Source organism: Pistacia vera, unplaced genomic scaffold (assembly GCF_008641045.1).
Source record: "Pistacia vera cultivar Batoury unplaced genomic scaffold, PisVer_v2 Contig5, whole genome shotgun sequence".
NCBI classification, from domain to species: domain Eukaryota; kingdom Viridiplantae; phylum Streptophyta; class Magnoliopsida; order Sapindales; family Anacardiaceae; genus Pistacia; species Pistacia vera.
Window position 1 is genome coordinate 395047 of NW_022196334.1, and position 14183 is coordinate 409229.

Sequence of the window (14183 nt, forward strand, 5' to 3'; positions counted from 1 at the left end):
CCCCAACCAAAAAAAAGTAAAACTTAAAAATAACCCTCCACATCTCAAAATTTTCCCTTCCTCTTCGCTTCCAACTCCACCACTACCACCAGCAGCCAGATTTGGACACCGCAGAGAAGAGTGTATAGGTAAAAGCTCATGTTGGACTTTTGATAGCCCAACAATGCTTATTTATGCTCTGGAGGACATCAACAACGGCCTCATGCCTCAGCTCAACTTCGGTTGGTCCCACGTTATAGTCACGACCCAATTCCACAACCCAACTCTTGTTGGTCTGACTTCAAAGTCCCATAGAAGGTTCACTCTACGAGTTGGTCTAATCTATAAGTTGATCCATTCTATGAGCTTGCCTACTCCACAAGTTGGACTACTCTACGAGCCAAGCCACTTCGCGATAAGGGCCGCTTTGTGAGGCGAATCTATCTATGGATTGGGCCCAATTATGAGCCAGACCACTAAAGGTTTGGCGTTCATAAAACCTTGAGTTCCATGAGGATTCTAACATCCTAAGGACTCCAAGTTCAATGCGAATATTGGCTCTCTACATATTCCTATTCTTGTGAGAGTTTAACACTCAAAGACTCCTAATCTTATGTGATTCCTACACTTAGTGAATTCCCACACCCATACAAAATCTAATACCTCACGAACCCCAAGTCCTACAGAGAACCCAATATCCCTGCTGGTTCCAAGTCCACACAAATACTTCCTATTTCGAGTACTCCTAGTTTTGAAAGAACTAGTACTTCTAGCTTCACAAGCGCTAGAACTCTGAGTTCTACAACAACTTGGACCACTAAGGCTTCCTATAAAAGCAGAGGTATGTCCTCTTGGAAATTCATCATATCCACAATTCAGAATCTAGGCATTCAATACATAGTCTTTCGACTGAATAACACTCTTTTATTCAGTACACACAATTCCCCTGCCAACTTTCTCTTTAGCCGCCATCCATTACCGCAGAGCCGAATTCCGACCACTCTATGACAATAGTTGCAACTTAGAAAACACAGTAAACCCTCTTTTGCCTTATTACGCTGTATTCCATCACGACCTTGCTGACTTGAGTTTCAGAGTGCATATGATCGACACCACACCGGTGTCTCTTACAGTGTTTCACGATCACTTTTCGAATCTCTCTGTAGGTCCAGAAGATTATCGGTGGCTCAACATCCCTGCAATATTTTCGGGTAGATTTTACCATCTACAATTTGGCATCCACCTTGGGGCCCTAACAATTATCTAGCAAAAGAGACAACTAACACCATGATTGGAAGCACAAAAATTCCCTTAGATGACATGTAACTCAAATCGCCTTGCTCATTGCTCAGGTGTAAGAGAGCATGAGCAGATTTCAAGTGCCAGAAGACGAGAACGTTGCCATTCAAGCAGAGAACCAAGCTCTACTGGAGAGAGTCCAACAATTCTCTAGCTTTGAGTCTACTCCACATCGGCATGACACTAGACTCTGCATCCCGATCAACCTAACACAATTTTTTGGGACACCCTAGCACGGAGAATTGTTGAGCCAACCTTAACCCTCCCAATCAAAAATACCAATGGTTTGACAATCATGCCAACGACTTCTTTCGAAGACTTCAACTTCATATTCCAAACCGAAGCGAATGGGACCACTTCGCTCTACATAACAACATTCTTGATCGTCTAAACAACCCCGATTTCTCCATTCAATTAGACTGGACCTACTCCATAGGCGACCTCGATCCCACAGTTCCAAACGATAAGGTCAATTCTACAGGCAACCTCGATTCCGCACTTCTCGACGACTAGGCCAATTCACCAGTGGTCTCGCATGATCAGGTCAACTCAAGCAATCATGACAAGCTGAAATCCTTTGCAATTCGCGAAGACTAATGCTGGCCTTTTCTTGACAATGGGAATGCCCCTACGGCAAGCGATGGAAAAAAGATTCGCAGAGATTAAAGTGATGATCCAGCGGATCCTTGGAATGTCGACTCCACTCAAGAAGAGTCTATTGCAAAGCTACGTTAATCTCTATTTCTTAACTTGATTGCCCTTATAGAGATGCCAACGAAGTTTTCCTTCTCCAACATGAAGCTCTACAATAGCACAACAGATGCTGATGACCACATTGCCTCATACAAGTAGTAGATGTTCACACTTGCAAAATCTGAGAAGTTTGCATGAGCAAAAGCTTCAGATCCAAGCTAACAGACCCTATTCTTCGGTGATACACTAACCTACCAAACAATTCCATTGCATCCTTCGTACAACTCACGGACACCTTTGTTGAGTAGTTCGCTAGTAGCAAGAAACTGGAGAAACTCTCTAGTGACCTTTATAGAGTTTGTTAGTGACATGGAGCACTCCGGGATTACGTTGGACATTTTAATCGGGAGAAAGTTTCCATCTTGTTCTACAACCAGGAGACTACAGTTGATGCCTTCAAGAAGGGTCTTCTCCCAGACAGCAAGCTATAAAGGACTTACCAAGTTCAATTGCACAACCACAAAGGACATGCTCGTTAGAGTTTAGGTCGAGATCAGATGGGAGGAAGACAAAGTCCACTGTCGTGGATATACATCCTATGAGGATCGAAAGGAAGATTGACATCCCAAATGGTTCGACCGATGCAATGACATGTGACCAATTGATCTGTATCCCACATCCTCAAGACGTGAATAAGCGTGAGATAATAGGCATCCACTTGAATGCTAGCCTGCTCACCCATCATCTTTTGCCAACTGAGCTTGTGTGCCTGAGTACAACCTCAACATTGAGCTAGTAAAAGTTGTGGTAATAATTAAGGGAATGAGTAGTAATGTCAGATGGCCTCCCAAGCCTAAGAACCCCACCGTAAAGTGTAACACAACTAAGTGGTGTGAGTTCCATAGCAACCATGGGCATAATACTACTTACTGTATAGCTCTACGACTCGAAGTTATAGAGCTACTCAAGAGAAGTCATCTTCATGATCTCCTGACAGACAAAAGGAAGAACACTCTCGTACAAAAAGATAATCGAGCTACTACTTAGCTAGAAGAGCCAATCCCTAAGAGGACCATCAATGTCATCATTAAGGGATTGAAGATTAGTAAAGCAAGCTATTCCACCACCGACCGATTGTGAGAACCGCGATTAATCCAAAAACGCATATCTTAGTCACCATTAGATGTGCCAATAGATAAGTCGATTAGCTTAATCAACAATGGAGCTACAGGGTTCACTAATTCCCATCACGACGCCCTCCTCATCTTCATACAGATCGTGAACTACCTCACCAAGAGAGTTCTTGTGGATAACGACTCCTCATCCAACATTCTATTTCTATTAATATGTATTGTGTTATTCTATTAATAAAAGGCATTATTTGTATTACATAAATCATATGCTATATGTAATATTATATGTCTTTAGAGTGGTGGAACCGTGACAAGGAATCAAGCAGTTATAAGTCTTGATTGTGAGATCCCTATGAGCACATATGGTAACCATTCTAGGAAAGTCCATAGCCCCAGTATTATTCTTCCCTAGGGCACAGATAATATACTAAGGCTATCATAGTGTTGAACAACCCTACTAAAAGGTAGTGACTGATCTCGCATGTCAAAATTGTTTGGTGACAACTTGGTGTGACGCATAGGTGCTTTTTATTCACGAGTTCACTAGACTGGCACATATAAAGGATTCCATATAGATGGTAACCTCAATCTCTATGGAATACATCCTTTAACGGATGGTGATGCATGTGATCCTTGGACTTGAGATCACTAGAACGTCATATGTAAATATTGGTATAGTTTGACGCTAGCTAAACATAATCCTATTTAGGGTTGTCAATATGGTAGTGATTGCCTACATTGAGAAGTACACTATGATAGGGTGGGTCGACACGGGATTCATCACTTTGTGTATTATTATTATTATTATTATTATTATTATTATTAAATATTAATGTATTATATATATTAATAGAAAATAATAATAATTAAAATAAAATAACAAATAGGCAAATAAAGGAAATTAATGCTATTCCAAATAGGAATAGGATATTCCAATAAAGGAAAATAGTTAATGCTATTCCAATTAGGAATACGGTTTTTATTTATTGCACTATATAAGTGCACCTTGAAAATAAAAACAAGGGATTTTTATTAAACACACAAGTGAGCAAAAGAAAACCCTAGCCACCCTCTCACTCTCCCAAAAACATGAAAGAGAATTTTTCTCTCGGAAAAATTCTGTACTTTCAATTCTTGAACCAATTGATATTGTTCTAGCAAACAAATCAATTGGACTTCCTCTTGTCTTCATGTGGATCACCATTCGTGCATTCCTAACCTTGGAGTGAATGCGATTTAAGTTTTACAAAGAGGAGGAGCCATTAACGTAGCTATAAAATAATCTCTAAATTTATTTTATGCAATTTAACATGTAAATAATGCAAATCAATACAAGGATTTCTGGGCATTTAGGGTTTTTAATCGAAAATTTTAATTTTCTGCTGCATATAACTCGATTAGAACCCAACATTTCCTTTAGGTCATTAGATTCCCTACCAAGTGGGGAGTCAAAGAGATAAAAGTCAAACAAGGTACATCAGGAGATTACTACCGGAGTACCTTGAAAGCGAAAACTTCCATTTTGTAACAATTATAGTCAAAGTCGGCAGTCAAAATGGATTCATACAAATTCATTCCAACCATGGAAAAGCTCAACGACATACAAATTCATCCCGACTCCAAGTTGACCTAGACTACCCTTTGGTAAAACAGAAGTGCGACTAGTTTGCTCCAGAGCATAATTGAATCATCAACGAGGAAGTATAGCAGCTGATCACCATCGGCTCAATTCGCAAGTTCCATTATCCAGATTGGCTCAGTAACATCGGCGTATAAAAAAAGAATAGGAAATGGCGAGTTTGCATCTACTTCACCTACCTCAACAATGCATGTCCAAATGATTCCTTTCCTTTGCCTCACATTGATATGTTGGTTGACATTACCGTCTGTCACGAGCTACTCAATTTCATGGATGTTGTTAGAGTTAGTTAACTCTATTTGGTGTTAGGTTACCCATTTCTAAGTGCAGTGGAATAGATTTACCAATTTAATTATCCGATTTGAACACATCAAACACAAATGCGAAAAATAGAAAACACAACCATATACATGGTTTGGCTAAAATTCACTTTTAGCCTACATCCATGGGACCTTGTCCAAATCGAAGCTAATCCACTAAGTCAAAACATATTACAAGATATAGTTCAAAGGTGATCAAAGTTACAGTAAAAGAACTCCTTGTTCTAGTTATACTAAGCACCACACTCTGAATCTTTAACGTGTTAATGCTCATTGGATCTTCTTCACACCAGGAACACACTTGAACATAGCTTGAGAACCACCCAAGCTTCAAACATCGATGCTACGCACCAGCATCAGTAAAGGAACCATGTTCCAATAGCCATTAAGACAAGTATGAGGTATGGTAAGGGTTTGGTACAAGAACAATGAACCTTTGAACATTTAAAGAAAATACTCTAAAGAATTTCAGAGTATAAAGAAGAACAAAATGTCAAAAGGTTAGATTCAATAATGCAAGAGAAGATGTTAAAAAGAGAATGGTTTCTTGCTCAACAATTTGTGCCACGTCAGCCAAGAAGGGTTGACGCATGTTTGTCCAAATAAAGAAAAGATTCCTTCTTTTGGTTTGGACCACAAACAAATCAGGAAAAACAACTCTATTCCCTAGGACCACAAATAGATATTTTGAAACTTGTAAAAGGTCCTAAAAGCCTAGAAAAAAGATAAACAAATATCTTTGCTACGTTATCAGAAATGCAACTCATGCAAGGTTGTAAATATCTGAAGCAAGTGTGCAAGCACAAACTATTGTGCACACATACTCAGTATGAAACAAGCCAAAACATAAGTTTGGAAACCTGTGTGCACACATAACTATTATGCACACACAAGTCATAAGTTTGACAAAAATATTCTACATTCTCCCCCTTTGTCAAACTTATGAACAAAGAACCAAAGAGATCAAGAGCAAACCTGTCTCAACCAAACAAACAAACCTGCAAACAAGAAAGATACAAAACAGAAAAGAATTGAACAAAAGCAGCACAAACACAATGTTAGCCAATAAAAGCAAATCTGAAATCAAAGCTACCAGCAAAAAAATAACTCCCCCATGGAGAGATAATAGCACATCAAGTTTTAGCAATTCAAAAACTCAAAAGTAAACTAAATAAACAAACTAAATAAACTGAAGTAAAAAAAAGTTCATCAAAATAACCAACATTAGGTCAGCTCTACCCCATAACTTACTCCCCCTCTTTGTTCATACGTTTGAATGAAGTCTCAACGATTTGCGAGAGGGAACTAATGAATGCTGAGCTTTCCTCTTAACTCTTTTCTTGGAAGGAGTAGTGATGGTGACATGTGAGTCTTCAACTTGGATATTAAAAACTAAAGCAGAAGAGGTCTCAACAGCATCATGGGAGGCTTCTTCTCAGACATTAGAGGCAGCATTGTCTTTGGACTGCATGGGGGAAGCATGTTCTTCTTAGGACTGATCATCAGCTTCATGAGCAGCTTCATCTTCATGAACAGCTTCATCTTCATGAACAGCTACAGCAGGAACAGGGGAAGCATAATTTTTCTACGCTTTCTTCATTGTATTCTCCATTTTGTCCAATCGGTCATTCAAAGAGAAATGCATCTCTTTCACATATTGGAGAACATTCTCCATTGACATCTCCAGGTCTTGCATGGCATCAAACAACTTGGATTGCTAAGTGTTAGCATGAACATGTTCAATTGTTGAAGAAGAGGGGATATTCCCGAAGGCTTGCCTAAAAGACTTCTTATTCACAGTCTTGATTTTCAAAACAGGCTTCACTTCATGAAACTTTGGTTTGTAAAGAGCTATAATTCTGTGGATAAGGGATGGGAAAGGTACAATCTGAAGTGCATAGGAGGATTGTGTAGCCACTCTTATGCTAGTTTAGATAAGGGATCCTAAATCAATTTTCTTTTCTACCCCAATCCCGTAGAGAAGTTGAGCCTTGTCTGGCCTAACCGTAGAGTTGTGCATTGAAGGGGACCAATTGGTTAGGAAAATCTTAAACAAAAATCGGTAGAGTGGTTTGAGGGAAGTAGGTTGGAGGAAACCACTTCTCGGCCACTTTGCAATAGACCCTGTTTGCAACTAATAAGATATACGCGACGGAAAAATCAGATTTAAAAATAAATCAATCAATTGCTTAATCCCAAAATCTGGGTATAGATGATAATGTTTACAAATAAATTATAATAATCAATATAATAGTAAATCCATATAGATTCATATTTACTTATGTACGTTTGGAGGCTCCTTCAAATGTCTCTGATTTGATTTCACTTCTCGATTCAATGTAGAATCACACTCACGTCGCCCGCATGAAGATAATCCGTAGAACCAAAAAGGGATTTGCTAGATCCACTTGATGGCTTCAAGAATCAAAAGAAAGAATTTTTCTTCTCCACTCAATGAAGAAAAACGTGAGAGAGAGAGGTAGCTGGCTAGGGTTTTTTGTTTTAATTCAATGAATGAATTAAATCTCTTGATATGTCTTAATTAAGTTTCACTTACATAGTGTCAGTTAATTAAAACCGTAATCCCGTTAGGAATAGCCATGGATTCTCAAGTTAATCCATCCTTGCAACCAAACACCCCTTTATGGTATTTTAATTTTATATAATAATAATTATTATTAAAATCAGTTAATATATTAACATTTAATTAATAATAATTCATTTAAATATATGCACACACATATTTAAATATAATCTCACTAATTTTAATTTTAATATTAAAATTAAATACAAGCAACAACCTCAGCAAATTTAATTGCACTGTGAGATTACCAAAATACCTTTTTGTCCTAAAAGATGAAAATACCCCTTTCACAAACTGATTCTTAAATTATCTTCTAAGTGTGTGACTCCTAGGCTCCTTATCATATCGGTAGTGAATATTATCGAGATTAACACCAATTAATCGTCTCACAATACACATACCAAGATTGGCCCCTAGCAAGGCATCATGGCCACCCGATAAATTCTGATTCAGTGAAATAGCTACCTATCAACGATATGGTTACCGTGCAATCAAATCTTTTTATCATTCGTTATCCCATCAAGGTTGAGGTATAGAAATCGTGTCAACCTCAGATATCCTCGATATCTTTGTATTCAGTTACTGGACCAATATCTAGAATAATAAATTGGATTGAGCAACAACTCAATCCCATTGTGGCCACAAGTTTAGTGTTATTGCCATTTACTGAATTGCGCCTCCTGTACCTGGGAATGATGAATCCTTTGTCGATCCACCATAGTCTTGATACACTCCTCGATGTAGCCAATCACTACCATTTTGATAGTTCTGAATAGAACTACGTTGGGCTAGTGTCAAACTACACCAATCGATGCATAAGATGCTCTGATGATCTCAAGTCTAAGGATTACATGCACCACATTCATTAGAGGATTTATTCCATAAACACTAGGGTTACCATCCATATGGAATCCTTTGGTGGGTCTGTCCAATGAACTTGCCTACAGCAAGTACCCATGCGTTGCACCAAGTTGTCGGCAAACAACTTTAACGAGTAAGATCAGTTACTGTCTTTTGACAGGTTGTTCAACACTATGATAGCCTTACCGTATTATCTGTGTCCTTGGTCAAAATAATATTAGCGCTACAGACATTTCTAGAATGGCCACCATATGTGATCATAGGTTCTCACTATCAAGATTTGAAACACTTGATACTCTTGTCATGGTTCTATCATCCTAAAGACATATATCGATACACACTATTATGATTTACACAATGTAGAAGAATATGTCTTTTATTAATAAATAAACATTATTACCAAGAGTCAATATTACAATAATTGATTGGATCTGGGGCACCTACTTGTACTATAGCCAATTATTCATGTATTTAATATTGAATGACCTTAAGTGTTTTTCATGCTTCTACTACGACAGAGGCTTCGTCAGTGGATCGACGAGATTGTCATCAGTATACACTTTACTAATCTACACATCTTTCCTCTAAACCATTTCTCTAATGAGATGATAATGCCTAAGTATGTGTTTGGATCACTGGTGAGACTATGGCTCCTTCGCTTGAGCTAATGCTCCATTATTTCCACAATAGACTTCTATTGGTTCAACAATAGTGAAGACCACACCAAGTTCAATGACGAACTTCTTGATTCAAACTACCTCTTTGGCCACATCGGATAATGTGATATACTCAACTTCCGTTATAGAATCCACTACAGTGCTTTGCTTAGAGCTTTTCTAGCTCACTACACCCCCATTGAGACAAAATACAAACTCGGATTGCAAGTGATAATCATCTTTGTTCGTTTGGAAACTAGAATCACTGTATCCTCTTACAGTGAGCTCATTTCCCCTCCATAAACTAAGAACATATCCTTAGTCTTTTTCAGGTACTTAAGCATGTCCTTTTTAGGTACCTAAAGATGTTCTTTTTAGGTACTTAAGGATGTTCTTGATAGCTATCCAGTGACGCTCACCTGGATCTAGTTGATATCTATTACAAGTGCTTAATGCATATGAGACATCAATCTGAGTACATAACATGGCATACATAATGGATCCAACAGTTGACGCATATGAGATTCTCTTCATTCTATCTCTCTGATCGTGTGTTTTGGGACACATATCCTTGTAGAGATAGACACTATGTAACATTGAAAGAAATCCATTCTTGGATTCTTCCATACTAAATCTCTTCAGTACCTTATTTATGTATGTACTCTGGCTTAGGCCAAGCAACTTACATGATCTATCAGGGTAGACTTTTATTTCGAGGATGTAGGCTGCTTCTCCTAAGTCCTTCATGGAGAAACACTTGGATAACCAAGTCTTTATCGACTGCAAGTTTAGTATATCATTCTTAATCAGAGGAATGTCGTCGACATACAACACCAAGAATGCCATGCGCTCCTACTTACTTTCTTGTAAACACAAGGCTCATCTTTGTTCTTGATAAAATCGAATTCTTTTATGGCTTTATCAAAACGAATGATCCAATTCCTTGAACCTTGCTTGAGTCTATATATGGACCTCTGCAACTTGCATATCTTGTCAGCTTGTCCATCAAGAACGAAACCATCGAGTTGTGTCATATACACTTCCTTTTCAAGGTTTCCATTCAGGAAAGTCGTTTTGACTTCCATTTGGAAAATCTCATAGTCATGATATATAGCAATCACAAGCATAATCTGAATGGACTTAATCATGACAATCGGCAAAAAAGTTTCTTTATAGTCAATACCATGAATTTGTTTGAAACCTTTGGCAACCAGTCGTGTCTTATAGGTATGCACCTTCCCATCCATGTCAACCTTCTTCTTGAACACCCATTTACACCCTGTGGGTTTTACCCTTTCAAGTGGATCCATCAGAGACCATACCTAGTTCTGGTACATGGAGTCCATCTCAGATTCTATGACTTCAAGCTATTTAACCGAATCTGGATCTAATATAGCGTCTTCGTAGGTTCAGGCTTCATTTTCTTGATAGACCACTATGTCACCATGTTGAGTCATGAGAAAACCATATCTCTTGGGCTCATGACGTACTCTTCCAGACCTATGTAGCTCTTGTGCTACTTGAGGTGGTTCACTTAGTGTGGAGTAACGTCCTCACGATGTTCAACCACTTCTTGTGGCACATCCTCTCGTCCTTTGTCTAATGCATCTTGCGGTTTTAGAACTTCATCAAGTTCTACTTTTCTCCAACTAGTCTGTCGTAGGAAAAACTCTTTCTCTAAGAAGACACCAATACGAATGACAAAAATTTTGCGCTCTTCTAGGTTGTAGAAATAGTATCATTTGGTCTACTCAAAATACCCCACAAATATACATTTGTAAGATTCTGGGCCCAACTTGTTCGAAGTCAATTTCTTGACATAAGCTTCACAACCCCAAATCCTTAGATAAGATCCTTAGATAAGACAAGTTGGGTTGTTGCCCATTCCATAGTTCATATGGAGTCTTATCTACAAACTTTGACATCGTTCAGTGTATGAGTCGCAACCTCTAGGGCATAACGCTAGAATGATGAAGGTAGATCACTAAAAGTCATCATGGACCCTGAGCTCAAGTATTTACCTACTCGATCTAACCAAAAAGCTTTAATGCATTTGCCTAACACATTCTATATTTCATTCTTAAATTCTTTGAATTTCTAAAATGCTTTAGAGTTATGTCTCATAAGGTAGACATAACCATATCTACTGAAATCATCAGTAAATGTGATGAAGTGTGAATATCTCCACCTATGGTTTCAACTATTAGTGGACCACATACTGTTGGAGTAGGTGCCCTAGAGCCAACCTATTATTGTAAAATTGACTTCGTAATAAATGTTTATTTATCAATAGAAGGCATATTCTTCTATATAGTTTAAATCATAGTTATATGTAATGATATATGTCCTTAGGATGGTAGAACCATGACGAGGGCATCAAGTGTTTCAAATCTTGATAGTGAGAACCCTATGATCACATATGGTGGCCATTCTAGAAACGTCCGTAGCCCCAATATTATTCTGACCAAGGATAAAGATAATACGGTAAGGCTATCATAGTGTTGAATGACCTTGTCGAAAGGCAGTGACTGATCTCACTTCTCAAGGTTGTTTGTCAACAACTTGGTGCAACGCATGGGTGCTTTCTAGAGGCAAGTTCACTGGACAGACCCACCAGAGGATTCCATGTGGATGGTAACCCTAGTGTCTATGGAATAAATCCTTTAACAGATGGTGGTGCATGTGATCCTTAGACTTAAGATCATCGGAGCGCCTTGTGCACCAATTGGTGTAGTTTTGACACTAGCCCAACGTAGTTCTATTCAGAGCTATCAATACAGTAGTGATTGACTACATTGAGAAGTGCATTGAGACTATGGTGGATCGACAAAGGATTCATCACTCCTGGGTACGGGAGAAGTTATCTCACTAGGTAATTCAATAAATGATAATGACACTAAATCTATGGCCACAGTGGGATTGAGTTAATGCTCAATCCAATTTAATATTCCTGTCATTGGTCTAGTAACTGAATACAAACATGTCGAGGATATCTAAGGTTGACACCATTTCTGTACCTCAGTCTCGATGAGATAACAATTGATGAAAGGATTTGATTGCACGGTAACCATACCATTGACAGGCTACGATTTCACTGAATCTGAATCTATCAGGTGGCTAGGATGCCTCGCAAAGGGCCAATCTTGGTCTGTATATAGTGAGACGATTAATTGGTGTTAATCGCAATACTACACACTGTCGATATGATGATGAGCCTACGGGTCACACACTTAGAAGATAATTTAAGAATCAATTTGTGAGAAGGGTATTTTCATCTTTCGGGACGAAAATATAGATTCGTTTTAAATATTACGTTTTTCCGCTGCGCGAATCCGGTTAGTTACTAACACATACATCACTATGGATGATACCTAATAGTTTAGTAGCCCTTTCACTTTGTCCTGTGAAAGGTGACTTGGTCATCTTGCCTAAAAGGCATGACTCGCAAGCCTCAAAATGACTGGAAGTCAAAAAGGTCCAAAACTTCATCCCTTTGAAGTTTTGCTATGCAGGTCTAATTAACATGACCCAATCTACAATGCCAGAGGTATGTTTAGCTTTCTTAGGTCAACATTGAGAATATCTTTATTATTTAGATCAAGAACATATAATATATTATATAACCTTGCAATTCCAAATAGAATACCATTCAAACTAAAGGACAACAATCCATTAGAAATCTCAAAATGATATCATATGTTATCCAAAGCGGATACTGAAATAATATTTTTAGAAATCGAAGGCATGAAATAACAATTATGAAGTTCCAATAATAAGCCTGTAGGCAAAGATAAACAATAAGTCCCTACAGCTAATGCAGCCACATGTGCTCCATTTCCAAGTTGTAGGTCCACTTCTCCCTTGGCAAGCAATCTACTTTATCTTAGTCCCTGCACATTAGTACAAATGTGTGTACTACATCTTGTGTCAATGACCCAAGATGTTGAAGGAGAAAAGTTAATCTCCATCATGTACATACCTGAAGTCAAAGCGTTTGACTTCTTCTTGTTTGTGAGGAAAGCCTTGTAGTGTTTCCTCCAGTGGCCAGGCTTGCCACAATAGAAGCAAACTACCTTCCCACCTTTTCCAATGCCACCCTCAGGCTTTAGAGCATCCTGTCCTTAGGCTTGGGTTTGGGATAGGACTTACCCTTTCCCGTGACCTTGCCCTTGCCCTTTCCTTTACTGGCAGCAACCAGTAAAACAGGCTTGGATTTTCATGTCCTACTCAGTAGTCCTAAGCTTGTTCAGAAGCTCTGACAGAGATTTCTGCATCATGTTCATATTGAAATTCATTATGAACGGTGAAAAAGAATCAGGTAGTGACTACAGAATTAAATCCACTTTTAAGTTTGCATCCACACCAAACCCCAAAGTCTCAAGCCTTTCTATGTACCTAATCATCTTGAGTACATAAGGACCGACTTGGGCTCCCTTAGTCATACGACTCCTAAATTGTGTGCTCGACACCTTATACCTCTCATGACTAGCATTTCCTTGGAAAAGCTCCTTGAGGTGCAGAATTATGGCAGCAGTGTCCATATTCTCATGTTGCTTTTGTAGCTCAAGTGTCATTGATGCTAACATAATGCATTAAACATTTTAGCATCATCAATGAACTTTGATAAGTATCCTTTATTTCTTGAGTGGCATCAAGATCAAGATCATTTTCAAGGATATATAATTTCTTTTGGGACTTTAGTACAATCCGAAGATTTCGATACTAGTTCGAGAAATTGGATCCATCCAGCCTATTTTCTTTTTCAATTATCGATCACAAGTTAGTATTGCTCATTTTTGGTGAATCTACAAATGCAGAAAATTAAAAGTTATTATAATGTTTATTATTATTTAATAAGGTCTTTCAATAAAATCGCTCCTACTATTTTTCTCAAGCCAATAGCCCTCACTATTAACTCGAGAAAGCCCGTTGGCTTTCCTAGCAGACTGAGATCCCATCTAGCCTATTTCAAACCTTTGCTTTGGCAAACAAGTAAAAAATGGGTTGATTAGGTAGGCC